The sequence below is a fragment of the Dryobates pubescens genome, chromosome 13, assembly GCF_014839835.1.
Source record: "Dryobates pubescens isolate bDryPub1 chromosome 13, bDryPub1.pri, whole genome shotgun sequence".
Lineage (NCBI taxonomy): Eukaryota > Metazoa > Chordata > Aves > Piciformes > Picidae > Dryobates > Dryobates pubescens.
The window spans coordinates 2,802,168-2,818,884 of NC_071624.1; positions in this window are offsets into that span (position 1 = coordinate 2,802,168).

Here is a 16,717-nt window from a genome sequence, read left to right on the forward strand (position 1 = left end):
TTGTGTTTCATTTCTTTTGAGAATTGCTGAAACAATTCTTGTATTTTGCAGCATGAGCTGTTCACTTTTGCAGGCCATCTCATTATGCATTTGTGAGACTGTCTTGTTTACTGCTTGTATCCAGAGGAGTTTAGTCTCAAAGCATAGCTCTGAAGGAGACAGGGGTAGGCATACTGATGCATAAGGGAAACCAAGAAAAACACATTTTCAAATATGACAAATATCTTAACAAGGGTCCCAAAAGCCATGCTGAACCTTAAACTCTCATGTGCAGAAGATAAAGTATTTGACAGGTATGAAGTCCTTCCTCCTTATGTGCAATGAGTGGTAATATTAGTTCCCATGGATCGGTACAGACCACAGAGTATTACTTTCCACTTTAGAGAAAGAACTGGTTCTAATAATAGCTTCAAAACTTAGAACAGAAAAAATAACTCTTGGTAATTTTGTTAGAATTACAATAGCTAATTTTAACATCCATCTTTGTAGAAACCTAGCATCTTAAAATAATCCTAGTGTTTTATTTTCACATATATTATTAAAAACCACAGCAGAACCTTCTCTATTTTAGGTCAATTCTCAGTTAGGATAATCTGAATGTTGTTCAGTGACAAAACTTAAACAACATATTATGTTGAAGAAATTTCAACTTTAAAATCCTGTAGTAGATTTTAAGAATAATTATATTTTACTTCTTCATCTCTCATAGTAGCTGTTCTACAAAGATCCTTAGCCATGCTGTTGTAGCTGTTACAGCAGATTGCTGAGGGATGCCTATTGAAACACCTTGGAAAAGCTTTAAGACTAAAGCACAAAATCTTCAGTTGACTCTAAGATCACATAAAACACCAGTACAGCACTGGGAACTCTGTTGTGCACATTTTCCTTAATTCAGCAACTGATCCCAGCTTGTTGAACAAGTTGTTTTCATGCAGGTTTTGTAACAGCCAAAGATTCAGCAGGATGCAACAGTACAACACAAGTGGTAAAAGGGGCATATTTGCAATCAAAAAAAAGACTGGATTCACAGGAAAGGTAGAAAAATTTCTGTAAGTGGTGCAGCTTGTTAAGCTACTTTGGATACCTGTAATTTAAATATCAGTGAGAATGTGGATCCAGATTCAGAAGGGAAAATTATATTAATCAGCTAAGAAGGGAAGAGACAAATATACCTCCATCATTTGTGGCAGAAAAGTGCCAGTTGTGACAATTCTTTGGTATGGGAACAGGACTTTTCAACTTTGTATGAAGCTGGTTGCAGAATGGCCACAGATAGTTATTAGAAGCAGAACATATTATTTGCCTGTAGAAATTTATGATATGGGTAGAAGTGAAAACTGGTGATGACAACAATTTTTGGGAGAAATGCTGAAAGACAATACGTCAAATAAAACCCACAGTATTTGTAAGTTTGGTAGCATCTTAGGAAACTTAATCTGTTTTCAGGACAGATTAAATTTGTCCTCTCACTTTCTCACTCTTTTCCATACTGTTACAGTAGCTACAGTAAGACCAGCTCTGGCTCTTTTACTGAATTGCATGAATATCTATGTGAAATTAAAATGGGATCATGGTTTGTAACGCTCCCTTGGGCAGAGTAGTTTTGCCCAGCTTTTAATATCTCATACTTCCAGGTGTCAGGGTAGGGCCAAATGGCCCCAGCACAAACCTACACAGACCCTAAAGTGCCTAGACATGGTCCCCCTCTTTCCCCCTCCTTCATGCAGAAAGTCAGGGTAATGCAGGAAAAGGAACAAAGGGGACAGGACAATGCATTTCTGGTAAACAACCTGTTTCTGGGCTAAGGGCAAGTGTACTGGCCACAGCCTGGCAGAACCCCTTGTCATTGGGTAACTAAGTGCTGGCTTCAGTTACCCTATTGGCCCAATCGAATCTCAGGCAAGATTATATACAGGATGATTTCTAGTCACCTTGCCTTTGCTCAAGCCTTGCCTTGCTTGAACCTACTTGGACCTGTCTGGTTTGAAGTTGCCTCAAGTTGTATAGTCTCAAGTTGCCCGGTCCAGAGCCTGGGATAAAGCCACAAGCCTACACACCACAAGCTATGAGAGAAGCCACGAGCTTAGGAGTCAGAGCCAAGCCTGCTTCCCCTTGCAACCAGGATTTTGCTGTGCCTCAGTTTTGCCAGGACAAAGCAAGTGCCTGTCATGATAGTGTTGTTAACAGCCTGCTGCCTGCTGAAAGCCAGACCAGCCATCAATGAATGCATGACATTCCTGCTGGAAACCTGCTGTGCCTGGCGCATCAGTGGACCCCAAAGCCTTTGATACACAGCAGCAGCACTCCCCACTTGGGTTCAACCAGCTGTGAGTAATTATTTCACTGCCTCTTTGGCATAACCATTCTTGTCAAGTCTCCCCCCGTGCCATGCAGTCGAGCGCCATTTCACTCCCGGGGTATTCTCTTTCTGTTATATTCCTCCCGGTTTGTATAAAATAGTTAAATTGTTACACTGTACATTCCCATTGTGAATATATTCTAACTGTACAGCAAACCTTTTGATATGTTTTTGGCAATTTTCATATTAATAAAAGGTTATTAATATCTTTACTAATATTTGCCATATTGTTTATAAATAAAGGAAATACTATGTCTTTTAACACCAGGAATCAGGGAACAGTACATAAATGACCCATACAGGACTTAATTTGGACTACCAAAGCACATCCATAATCACCAAAGCCCTAAACAAAGCAACCCAGAATGGGAAGGTGTGCTGTTCTGTTTTGTGTCGAACTGAAGGCTAAACACCACATATGACAATCCCCTCCTCAAAGTCAACACATTTTTTTTTCAGACCTGCCTTTCTCATTAATTCAGGCATCCCTCTGAAGTAGCTTATTACTGTTCTGTTCTCCAGTGCGTGAAATCTGGCTTTTCCTCACTTCATATTATCTTTAGTTATGGACTTTTCATAACAATTGTATGGATCTCTTATTAGTGATGTCAATGTTTCATTTAAAATACTGCTAAAGAGAATTCTGTTTTAAATGTGTCAAATTGAAACTACACAGTGCTTTTCATGCTAATGCAGTAAGCATATCTGAGGAGAAAACAATCACTCACTGGACCTCCTGTATCAGTTGCACTACTGGCACAATTTCAATGTGTAATTTTAACAAAGTTAGACATAGATTCCATAACAGATTCTACAAAGAGGCATTCACAGTATTTGGTTTGGGTTTTTTTTGTGGCTTTCATTTCGTTCTCTTGCACATACATGAACCAAATGACATTTTTTAGACAACTCAGTCCAGTAGGCAGTATATAAAGATGCAGAAGGGTACACGTATAGAAAGTAGCTAGCAACAAACGTCATCCTTACAAACATTTAGTACAATTTCCTACTAATTTTGATATTGGTTCCTTTAACTTTTCCTGGCTTGTCTCTTTTTTTGAAATAATTTTAGGTATTTCACACTGTACAGAGGAACAATATAGACTAAGGTTTCATTGCCTCAGTTATAACTCAGTTATTCTTCATTATGTTTCAACCCCTCCCTTTTGCAAGGCAGGGGCAGCCACATTTTAAAATAGTTGCATTGTGTTTACTTCCAGAATCATTGAATCACAGAAAACATCCAGTTGGAAGAGACCTCAAAGGTCATCCAGTCCAACACCTGACCTAGCATTGAAGGGTCTGGTCTTCTCCTTGCTTTTAAGCCCATACTGGCAAACCTCTCTTACAGATGGGAAAAAAAAATAATCATTCTTCACAACTACTATAAGAAATGTTGTTCAAATATATACTAGCATTTACTAAATGCTTCTGAGTAAGGTATGAAAAAAGGAGTTTCTTACTGACATTGGTGTCATCAACATCATCTCCACACCAAGGAGTCTGTTGCTCATTAGTGGTAAGAGTCTGAGGCTTAAATTTGGATCTCACAAATTTCCTATTTTACCTTGGCCAAATCACACAAACCTGGGTCTTCTAAAGTTATCTGATACTGAAGATTAGTTTGTGGCTATCTACCAGAACAGTTTTAAGAATCTAATTTTTCCCTCTCTCAAATGCAGATGGTGTATCCTTACCCAATATGGATATTAAGCTAATGCATGTTTTAAAGATCATCATTTCCTCTGCAACAAGTTTTAGTGACTGATAGGAGAGAAAGTTACCTAGGGTTTTTGAAGTATTTCCTTTGAAGAATTCTTATTCTCACTTAGGGGTAAATTCATTTCTTGACTAAAGCAGTACTACTGTCATTAACCTCACAGAATTGCAAGTCTTAGCAAAAAAAGAAAAAAGGCAGCCCACCTTTCCTATTACTGCTTTGATTCAAATCATTCATGTTTTAAGAAAGCCAAATTAGTAGGAAACACAAATTCAGTTCCACAAAGCAATTTCAGAGATAACGAGCACCTGCATCCTCATGGCAGAACACTTTGCAAGAGAACCCCTTTATTGCCTGGCTCACAGTTCAGCATTATTATGTATGGGCTCAGGGAATTCTGGAGGAGAATAAATTAGATGTTAATTATGTTCCCTTTAATGTAACCCTCCTTTAATATGCCTATTTCTAGGAATGTCATATCCATAGATGGTTGAACTGTTCTTGGGTTAAGAAGCTTTACGTTAGATATAAAAATATTTAAATCAGGTATTACATTCCCTAAGTATTGATGTGCCTTTTTTTTTCTCCTGGGTATTTTGTTGGAGTTTAAGACTTCCCTTCAGGAAAGTCAATTATCTCCACGAGGACATCAGGCTTACCTTTTCTTCTTCAGTCCTGTTCATGGAGCTGTGCCATTTCTTGCAAACTGCAAAGAAATGGAATCATTCTAAATACGGCACTACTGAAGTCACTCAACTGCATTTCAATGTCGAGATATATTAAAGCTTGGGGATTTCTTTCCCTGGCTCTTTACTGCTGTTTCACTCTCTGCTTTCCTTTCTGAAAGAGGCCAGCCCATTCTGTACTTGTCTGACTGTGTGCATTGTATGCATGAACAAAAATTAGAGGTTGAAGACAGAAACATTTTAATCCTTTTGCATATGCAAATGATATTTCCTCCAAAAGGACACAGCTCCTCTCATAAATGATTGCAATGTTGTTTTTAACTAGTTCTTTATTCAATGTCATGCTTTACCTTCAAGGTTTATAAATTTTGTCTTACAAAGAAATCTGATATTGTTTCCACTGAGGTTTACAATATTAGATTCCAAAAGACTCCTGCAGCTGGCACTGGAGTCCAGCACTTATGCAACTCTAAGGGCTCTGTGCTGGTGTCATACCCTGCTACCAACAAATACTACTAAGGGGAACACAGAAAAACTGAACCATAGAATTATTTTGGTTGGAAGATCATCAAGTACAGTCATTAACCTAGCACTGCCAAGTCACCACTAATCCAAGTCCCTCAACACTACACAGCTTTTAAATCCCTCCAGGGATGGTGACTCCAGCACTTTCCCAGGCAGTCTGTTCCAGGGCCTGATAACCCTTTCATTGAAGAAATTGTTCCTCATATCCGACTAAACATCTCCTGGTACAACTTGAGGATGTTTCCTCTTGTCCTTCCACTTGTTACTTGGGAGAAGAGACCAACCCTCACATCACTACAACATCCTTTCAAGTTGTAGAGCATGAGCATGAGAAAGTCTCCTCTAAGCCTCTTCTTCTGACTAGACAACCCACATTCCCTCAGTTACTCCTCCCAAGACTTGTAGTCTAGACCCTTCATCAGCTTCACCACCCTTCTCTGGACACATTCCAGCACCTCAATGTCTTTCTTGTAGTGAAAAGCCCGAAACTGAACCCAGTATTAGAGATGCGGCCTCACCAGTGCCAACAGGGCAATGATCACTGCCCTAGTCCTGCTGGCCACACTGTTTCTGATATAGCCAGGATGCTGTTGGCCTTCTTGGCCACATGGGCACACTACTAGCTCATATTTACTGGCTATCAACCAATATCCCCAGATCCTTTTACACTGGGCAATCTTCCAGGGTTGAAACTCAAAGATAAAGATACTGCAAACTAGAAAAGCTCAGGGGGTGTGGGAACAAATGGAACTGCTGGTTTGGGGGGGGGGGTGTGTTTAGTTTTTGTATTACAGATGTCTAAGGGGGAGAAAGAAGCAAACTAACCAGTCTGCTCCACAAAGTGTGAGTATTTTCATCATAATTGGTTTTCTCTTTTCTGTTCTCTTTTAAAATGATTGAATTTCCTCCTGTTGCTGCTGCTGAAACAGCTAGTGGTTTGCACAAGCCTTAGAATACCATTTTGACAACCTAATCATGTCAACCCTGATTTTTGTGTCTGTCTCATTACATTCAAAAACACACATGTCATTATGATTGCATGTTTGGAGTTTTCTTATTACAAACATTTCATAAATTAGCATAAGCAGTCCTTAGAGGAAACAGTATAGTTGCTCAGCAAAGCAAAAGGAAACTGAAGCTGAAAAGAATACAGGTGATGCAGACAGGTAGAAACAGAAAGCTAAGTAAAAAGACTTGGGCAAGTTGCAAGCAAAGTGGGAGTTGAGCTAAGGAGAAAGAATAGTAGGAACCACCATGTTAGAATATTGCACTGGTTCAACAGAATATATCTAGGTATCTTCAGACTCTTGTGGTCTCCTGGTAACAGTTTTGTTCAGGGGCACAACTCAAATAACCACTTTCCTCAAGACTTAAACTGGTAAAAAAAAAGCCATGAATATATTGCATTAAGGTAGAGTAGTAACTGGTCACATCTTTCTCTCCCCTCCAAACAGAGATACCAAAACTAGGGCAAGCATGAGGGCACATTCTTCCACAAACATCTGAGCTACCTCAGGACTTCCTCCAGGACTTAATGAATTTGTCAGAGGAGCTGTATGTTGTCTTTCCTTTCTAGAATCCTATTTATGAGAAAGCTTTTGCAACAGTATCTCCCTAAAAAACTCTTTTAATATAAGAGATAATCTTTGTCTGAAATACAAATGAGGCAGATGGAGGCTTATTCCAAGATTTATACCTACACCTACAAAAACATAAGCAAAGAAATCTCATAAAGGAGCCTTCCCTGCATACCAAGGTAACTTCATATTCCAGAGAGTTCTCACCTTACTCTGATCACATCATTAATTGTAAAGGCCCCATAGGTAACAAAATATCCTCCTCTTTGGAAAGAACAGAACAATACTGAAAGGTCAATGGTAGTAACAGCATGAATCATAATAGCAGGCAATTACATCCACTGTGGTATCAACACAGTACTCAAATGGTATCAGAAGATCTTTCATCAATGAATGCACCACAAGGATAAATGAGCTCATCAGTAGAAGCCTAGCTGACTGACAGCTACAGCAAATGCCCTGACTACAGGAGCATCGAGATGAATAATAATAATAATAATAATAATAATAATAATAATAATAATAATAATAATAATAGTAATAATGGCAGGTTCCCACTTGAAGGACTCAGTTACAGAATCCCTCATGGAACAAATGGTCAGCAACAAAGATAATACTTCTCAAAGTTTTGTTTGAACACTGATGCATTGGGAGTTAGATTTAATGGCACATTATATGTTGAAGATTTGGACTGGTAATTTTAACTACACTCATTCACTATTTGTTAAAATTCTTTGTTAAAAGACTACTGCATTTTGGTTAACTTCAAGAAGTCATCACAAAGCATCATGCTATTTCAGACAGGTGTTTTAAACAGCTAAGACCTAAGTATTTCTCATCATAAAGAGAAACATGGTACACCAGCTTTTACACAACCATGGCATGTTCTCTGAATGTGTTGTACTACAGTAAAAGCATTAGCTACTTGAAGATATGTTTAAGCAGCTTATGAAGAAATGGCATCCCATGTCTTTTGCTAACTTTCCTTCTGTTTTTATGTACCAAGTAACTCAGCTAAGAATTTGTTGCATATAACCATATAAATCATTCTTGTCCTAAGTGTCTTTCACAACACAGTAACCATGCAGTGAGGGTCAGCATTTTTATGAGAATACTCTAACAAATTACAGAATGTAAAACTAATTTTAGCATTAAAATTCTTGCAGAAACTTCCGGAAGCAGAGGTATCTCAGAAAGCAATGCAAGGACAGTCTTCGCTTTTGAACTTCTGCCACTGAATTCCTCAGATTAGCTTACATTTGTCATCCCATTAGCCAAGAAATTCTTGCAATATCTTACAAAGTTATGCAATTTCTAGTAAGTTTCTTCTTTATATATATATTTTTTTTTTAACATTTTTTTTAAAAAGTTAGTTTAAAGACATTTTTAAATGCCACAGCTGAGGAAATTTTTTTCTAGAACATGAAAATATACAAAGTAATATCTTGGTTAACAATAACCATAATTACACTTAATGCAACTGGGAATAACGATCTGCTAAATCCCACTTGAAGTAATACAGCCAGCCTGACACACTGCTTTGTTGATTTAAATGGTGTCTTGAAACATACTGCAATAAATCTGCAGTTTGCCTAACATTAATCAGAAACATGCACTTGACCAGTGATCCAATGTATTAATCATGGTCTACAACTGCAGTAAAATAATGAGCAGCCACAGACTAGATAATGTCTACAGTTTGTTGACAATGTCAAATGTCATCAGTCAATTGCCAAACACTGTCCGTCCCCCCACCCTGAATAAAATCTTCACCACAGACTTAGTGGAATGAGCAATATTTAAAACCTCACAGAGGTGACATTCATGAGATATTTTTCTCATCATTCAGCAAAAACTTACTCACTTTTTCCATTTTATTCAACCAAATTGCTAGAAGAACAGCTGCCAGGGTATTTACATTGTAACATTTACCTTCACATGTGCTTCCCAAAACCATTATTCCTCCACAAAATGGAACATTGAAAATTGGATAGGCTATTTCTTGAAAATAACATTTACTGCTGTATTTTTAGGTTTGTACATAGAATAAGATTTCAAAACTAGGTCCCTGGGAAAGTAAATGAAGTAAAGTAAGCCTACTCCTTGTACAGCAGAAGCAGTATCTCATTTTAATCCCATGTTAGTATAATTTTGCCAAGATTTTTTTAAAAAAATCTACTGATTCTGTTCCATTCTGGTGCAAGTTCTGCACCCTACACACATTCTGAGCATGCCTCGATAACCACATATTCCATTATGTGTTTAATAATTGACTCTTCAATAGACCATTGATGCATTTTTGTCTGGAACTAATTCACCTTTGTCGGTGTATCGCCATGAATGTACAGTGAATTACAGATATGGGCTTGAAATGTGAAGGCCACATGCTTCATTCAGCTCAGGTTTTTTAAACTACATATTCAAGACAGGCACTGCTTGGAAATTAATATCCTAACTTGTACATGCTAGTATACACATACAATGATTTATTAGAGCAATGATTCATTGAAAAGCACTCTGAATCTTTATCTGGAAAACAGCACCTTCTTTAAGAGGTCTGACCTCAAACACAGAATTAGTCCTTGCCGTGTTTGCAGAGATGTGGGTGTGTTAACAAATAAAACCAGTGGCTGGAGTATTTAGAATGTTGTTTTTAAAAAGCCACATTTGTGGGGAAAAATGCTTGTCATTTTGCCAAAATGACGAACACATTCCTAAAACTCTGACGGAAAAGAAATAACCACGAAGTAATGCAAAAAAGTCTGATACGGTTTGAAGTGCACATATTAAGTGTAAAAACAACTGGGATGGATGAATACATGCATGACAAAACTGAAAGGTAATCTTGACATCAAGCCTTTTTTTTAACTTGTATGAGTAACCCTTCATAGCTTTGATTCCATCAGTCAAATCTAGTCAAAGTTTGGTTCTGTCTAACAATTTTATCTGCTATACTACATTAGAACATACACTGGCTAACATAAATCATGTCATAATATATGCTATACAATTAATAACATGCAATTTAACATTTTAAGGTATTTCAGCTACAGAACGTGCATTAGTTCATCATTGTTATTAGGGAGCATTTGTTCTCAGACAACTGCAGAGTATACTTCTGTTTCCAAAATCTCCCATCAAGATTACCTTTAGGTTTTGTCATCCATCCATGCCAGTTGGTTTTAATCTTACTATGTGCACTTCAAACTGTATCAGACTTTCTTCCCTTACTTTGCAATTATTTATTTTCCCCTCAGAGTTTTAGGAGTGTGTTAGACAACAATGTGGCCCCTATTTGGCAAAATGACAAAGGGTATGACAAGCATTTTTTTCCCACAAATGCACTGCCACAGCTCAAGAGATTTCATTATACTAGATCACAGTTTTGCCAAAGCAAAAGCTACCTACAGATGTCCTCCACATCCAGCTGGATAAACAACCTATCCTTGCTATTACCAAACCAACAAAGCAGAGCTGCTGCGGTCTGTTAAGTAAGTGCTGTTTGTCACTCACCTGTGGCTACTGCTGAATAAGGTAATTCCTGCACATGTCTGGAAAGGAATTAAAGTCTCATCAGCTGTGAACTATTGGCTTGGCTGTAGCAGTGGGGCCCTTGCACGTACCCCACTATCTTTTAGGTCTGGATGCTGTGTAGAGAACAACAGAAAAAAAAACAATGAAAAGGCCTGACCAGGATTTTTAGGAATCCATGTTCATTGACTTTTAACACATTTGCAATGTCTAAATTTCATTTCCCTCAGGGTTACTGGTTTGACTGCAGAACTATCCAAGTGTTAAACAACTTTATTCTTGATTGGATACTTGCCTGTGATTGCGTCTTATCTGCTGTTCATGGAGCCCTCAACAGGAAAACTCAATTTAGCAATTCTCTGAAGCAAACAGTATCTTATAAGATGTGGACTCAATTCACAGTCCAGTTAAAGTATCAGGAATGTCCCCAGTGATTTTTCTAGATGTTTAATATGGTCCTGGTGTATTTGAAAATATCTCTACTCTTTCACACTTTTCTTTGTGAAGAATACCTTTGAGAGATACCATTGATTCCCAGTGATCTATTTTACTTCATGTTTATTTAACAAGATATGTTCTTTACCTGTTTATGTGGCGTTACAACCCTGATATACTGCACTTAAACATCTGTATTTCTGGGTTTCTTGGACCCTGTTATTACAGATGTGTGGGCAACAAAGATACTGAACATTAAGATCTTAGTTACATAGCCTCTTTGTCCTTGGTTTTTCTTCAGGACACCTAATGCCCATGTATAACACAGAAAGCTGGTTTGGTTTTTTCTGTTTGCACATAACTCTGTTAAGCTGTCACTACATTTAGCAAAATTTATCTAGGGAAAATATTTTAATCTGAAGATATTGGGAGATAATGCAGGTTCTGCATTAGCTGAAAATTACTGACATTTCATTGCATGAGGGATGCTGTTTTCTAAGTGGATAGTTCACCTTTTAACGACTTACCACAAGGTTGGCTATGCACTGTACCATTACACAGAGATTTTGCCTTTCATCAACAACAATGGCAAGCAACAACACTATTCTAAAGCTCTAGAGCCATTTCAGCTGATGATGGCTTCTAGGTAGTGAAAATAAACCAGCAGTTTCTCATTCATGAGTTGTTTTATGCTTTTCATAGTTGGCTTGCTTGATTCTCTGTATGTTGTCTAAATATCCCAACCAGGAGTAAAATGAAAATGCACTCAGAAATATGTGGGAAAAGACAATCTCTATCAAAATATTCATACCCTTAATGAAAAATAGACCAAGACCTACTTATCATAGTTTTCTGTCACTTTCTTAACACATATATATTGTCAATTGTCAGCACATCAGAGTCAGCTCCTCTGTTTTTCAATAATAACTAACAATGACAGTTACGCAAGATTTTAGGGCTCTCCTAAAGGAAAAAACCTTGACACAGCAGTAATTGAAAGCAAAAAAAAAACCCCTTAGGTCTGCTTTTCACAGAGCTTCATATAAAATATACTTCTCTGAGAGGGTTTATTTCACCAGTGATCTCTGCAGGAAGAACAGAGCTACAGATAAGTTAAGACACTGCTGTCAAATTCTGAATGGCCTGAGTACCGACAAGCCAATTAGTGAGTAGCAGTAAGTCATCAGGTGCAATTGAAAGGAATATGCAATCTGGCTTTCCCTTCCTCAAGAGGCACTTATCTTCTCATCTACTGCAGCCATAACTTGAAACTCCTCTGCAGTTGCCATCTGGCATGGAAGCGTGGATCTGGGCCTAAATGAGAAACAACAAAGATGGATGAAAGCCTTGATACTTTGTGCTGCACAATACTGTTTTGTAAAAGATCCTTTATATTAAATTATACTCAAATCAGGATTTTGAGCATTATATTTATGCCTCATCATATAAACTTTATATAAAACAGATTAAATAATATTCTAGGCAAGTCATTAAAAACTAGATTGGTGAGGGCTGAGAGAGAAATCCCCTAGCTGACAAATGTAACAGAAACCAAGAAAGATAAATATGTTTTTAAAAAGGTAAAATGTAATATTTACCTTAAACGTAATTGTTATGCCTTAAAGTAAAATACTGTGTGGGTTTTTTTAAGTGTATAGATAGAAGAAGAAATGGCAATATCAGCTGCAGAGGAAAAGCAGTATCTGCGTGACATGAAAGGGCTGGAGCTGACCATTGCCTGAGGAACACTTTCCACTGCCTGCTGAAATTGTACAGCTTTTGAAAAGCACAAGTACCATCATCATGTGCGCACAGAGGCAACTCACTTGTGGGAAGACTGGAAATGCTATGCCTCCTCAAAACACAAACCCCACACTACTGACTGCTTTGTCCACAATAATCCTGATGTACTAACTGTGGGGTCAGTTATGATCAAGCAAAACCTTCCTCAATTTCTTCCTGATATCACTAGGAGAGAAGAAAATGAGGTCGCCCGGGGAAACCCTCCCAAACTGTAGTTTGCTCTCAGAAAATGGCAACAAACGAGCATTTCTGTGTCCAGTTCTGGGCCCCTCAGTTTAGGAAGGATGTTGACTTGCTGGAGTGTGTCCAGAGAAGGGCAACAAAGTTGGTGAGGGGCTTGGAACACAAGCCCTATGAGGAGAGACTGAGGGAGCTGAGGTTGCTTAGCCTGGAAAAGAGGAGATTCAGGGGTGACCTTATTGCTGTCTACAACTACCTGAAGGGGGGTTGTAGTCAGGCAGAGGTTGGTCTCTTCTCCCAGGCAACCAGTACCAGAACAAGAGGACACAGTCTCAGGCTGCACCAGGGGAGGTTTAGGCTGGAGGTTAGGAGGAAGTTTTACACAGAGAGAGTGATTGCCCATTGGAATGGGCTGCCCGAGGAGGTGGTGGGGTCGCCGTCGCTGGGGGTGTTCAGGGCGAGGCTTGACAGGATGCTTGGTTGCATGGTTTAGTTGATTGGGTAGTGTTGGATGATAGGTTGGCCATGATGATCTTGAAGGTCTCTTCCAACCTGGTTTATTCTATTCTATTCTATTTCAGCAAGCTTGTGTGGCTATGGCAGCAGGAATCAAAGCCTGGATTGCCTACATTACTTAGAGTGGTGAAATGATGAGCCTTTACAGGAATTTCCCTCAGACAGGCAGTAATGAAACCCACATATTATACCCATTTTTCTATGTTACATAACTAAGTATTATGAAGAAGCTATTCTAAAAATTACAGAGCTCTCTTAAAGATAATAGCTCAGTTTCACAACAAACCTTCCAGGTTTTGAAATCAATCTTTGCTCTGCATTGGAAGAACACAAAATCCTCTCAGTATCTTTGTAGAATGGAATTGTGGCAGATAGCAAATTTTATGAAAACCCACACATTTCCCAGCATGACACTTGTGGTTTTTTTCTCCCTGCCTTATGTGTATAATAGATAGCAAGTACTATATAGTCACAACCTTATCAGAACAAATATGTCACCATGATACATTTGATTAGTGCTACATTTTAACATAAAGTGTTTTAATTATTCCAACAATTACAGGACTGTTCCGTGTTAAATAGATTCCTAATGATGAAAGCTTTGTTGTTCCTCTCACATATAGGAGTGTAATGTTAGAAAGGTTCTTTTCAGGATAAGGCAAAAAAGGAAGCTACTGTGATCTATCAGTACAGAATCCAGTATTTCTTTTCAATCCAATTGCATTCTTGGTAGCAAGATGTAAAGTTTGTACTGTCCTCTCATAACAATCTTTTTTATGATTGGAGCTTTTGCTCTGGAGGTTTTGCAGACTTGACCCTCCTTGTGTAGTGCGCTGCTTCCAACACTGGTCCTGCCACCGTTTCTCTCACCAGGCCACTGTCCCATTCAGCACTGGAACATATGTCTGACCACACCAGCATGCAGAGATCCAATGAGTGCCAATACTGGATCACATCAATGAGAGAAGTTTTAACCCTTCTGGCTTACCCATGACAAAATTACAGAACCTTTGCTGTATAGAAACATATTAAAAGTACCAGTAATCTTTGTCCCAGTCCTTTCAGAATTGGAATAGAGCCATACCAGAACAGGAATGGTTTCCTTTTGATAACAGTATTACTCCCACTTTCATCTCAGCAGAACTATTAAACCTGTAATTCCCAGTGATGCAGAGGCTTTAGATACAGAAAAGCAGAAGTTTCACAAAAATGATGCTGCACTTTCCATTTTAAAAACCCTGTGGGTAAAATTCTGTAGATTTCCTGGGAAGAATACAGTTGCATGCTAACATCCATCAAAAGATATCCCAAAGAGTTTAAGAATTAAGAGCATGGTACCAAATACTTTTACAAAATTCACTTGGAAAAAATAGCCACCACCATGATTCTTGTATTTAAAAATTTGATTTTTAAATGATCTTACAAAAATTCTCTCAGACTGCATCTATGTTGTTGTTACTTCCAGATACACTGCACAGTTTTTTAAGGAGCCATTGAATTACCAAACATAACCTTAATACTGAGATTTAATCAACCAATAATGCCACTCACTATGCTGGAAAGATAATATGGAATGTTATCTGAAAAATTACAGAATGAGCTGTTGCAACTTCACTAAAAATCAAAATACAATCACTTAAAATCAATGACCAAAAGGAAGAGACAAACTGATGGGAAGTCAATGCCTCCCAAGACACAAGTGATGCATATTAATAGAATTTTACAATGAAGAAGCAGCACACACACAATTAAAAATGCATGTGACAGACTCTCTAATAAAAAGAAACACATGAACTATTCCATTCTGTTCACCTGTGACAAAAGCCTGCTCTGATCACCATGGAGAGTAAAACAAGCCAGAAATCTTTATTTATCTGCTTTTCAGTGTTTATCTTCTAGATAAGTCATCCTTGCAGCCAAGTTTAAAAGTTTTATGATTGTTATTTGAGCCCTTTAGAGTTAGAGCTTTTTTTCCTTAGCTTTCAAAACCAGCTTTGTATTCTGTCCTGTCTCTGCCTCTGCTCATTTATCTTCAGAGGAATATAGCCCACTGGAGCCTGCTCTGCCTTGTTTCTGTACTGCAGTTTATCCTTTTGTTTTCCACTGCTCACCACAGTAATAACAGATTTTCTAATTGAGTGATTTTCATTTGCAAGAAACTAACATTTCCTTATCCACCCATATTTGATTTAATGTTCAAACTAACTGTAACTGCAACAGTTAAGTAATTAAAAAATAAAAGCTTGTGCATTTACTTAATAGATTAAGCTGAGTGAATGATCACCTTGTTGTTCAGGCCAAGACTTCAAGCTAATGCTCTCTGATTCTGTTATGGAGGGCAAAGGTTTACAAATACTTCCCTTATGTTTCTCTTCTCTATCTCCTCCCAACAGGATTTTTTTCAGATCTGAATTACACATCAGTAAGGGCCAGATGCCAAGAACACAAAGATTATGCTGACTTGCTGAGTTTCTCTTTTGGCAGATTTTACAACTACAATACTTAATTCTAGAGCCTTGATGCACATAACTTATGTAAGACCCTGGGAGCTCTGGGTCTCAAGAACTGCAGTGAATGACAAAGTTTTGTACAGCTATTGATTCACAGCATCTGGAACAACTCTGGCTTGGAATTTCATACTCATAGTTTAACACCTGGACATGGGCATTCAATTAATGTTTTATTTAATAGCAATAGAAGGGTAACACAAAAGTATTGCTGCTTCAAACTCCCACTGGAACTACTCCAGAATTGAAACCCAAGAAAATAAGGCTAGTGTGATAAAGAGCAGAAGCTGGTCCAGTGATTACCATTATCTTTAGGTAATTTTCAGAACATTACATGATTTTGCAGAGGTAACTGTCTTAATTGCTGGAAGACAGGTTTTAATTAGTTCATCTTTCATAATCATCTTGGAACTTTCTATGGTCATTTGTTCCTGCCTTGCAGTATGGCATCTCAAAGCTCCAGCTCTTGCACACTTTCATCCCAGATCTTGCAGATCGCTTCCCAAACTCTCTCTTTTGTATTGCTGTACTTCAGGCAGCATTTGCAATTTCACCCACTTCAAGAGTGCTCAGTAGAGAACACACCACACCTACTTATCTATTATTTTTACCATTAGCAAATTATTCTAGATACAACTGAGTTCAAAGAGCATTTAATTTATTAAACAGTTTCTTTAAAGCTCTACTTTTAAATGGAAAGCTTATGGTTAAAGGCAACAATAATAAATGCTTATTAGTACAACTATGATTCTGTTTACAACAAAAATAGCAAGGGACAGAACCTCAGCTAGCATAGAACAGCAGCCACTGAAATTAGTGAAACCATATTAATTTGTGTTAGCTTAAATACCCTTAGTTTTCAAGCTGATGCTTGATGC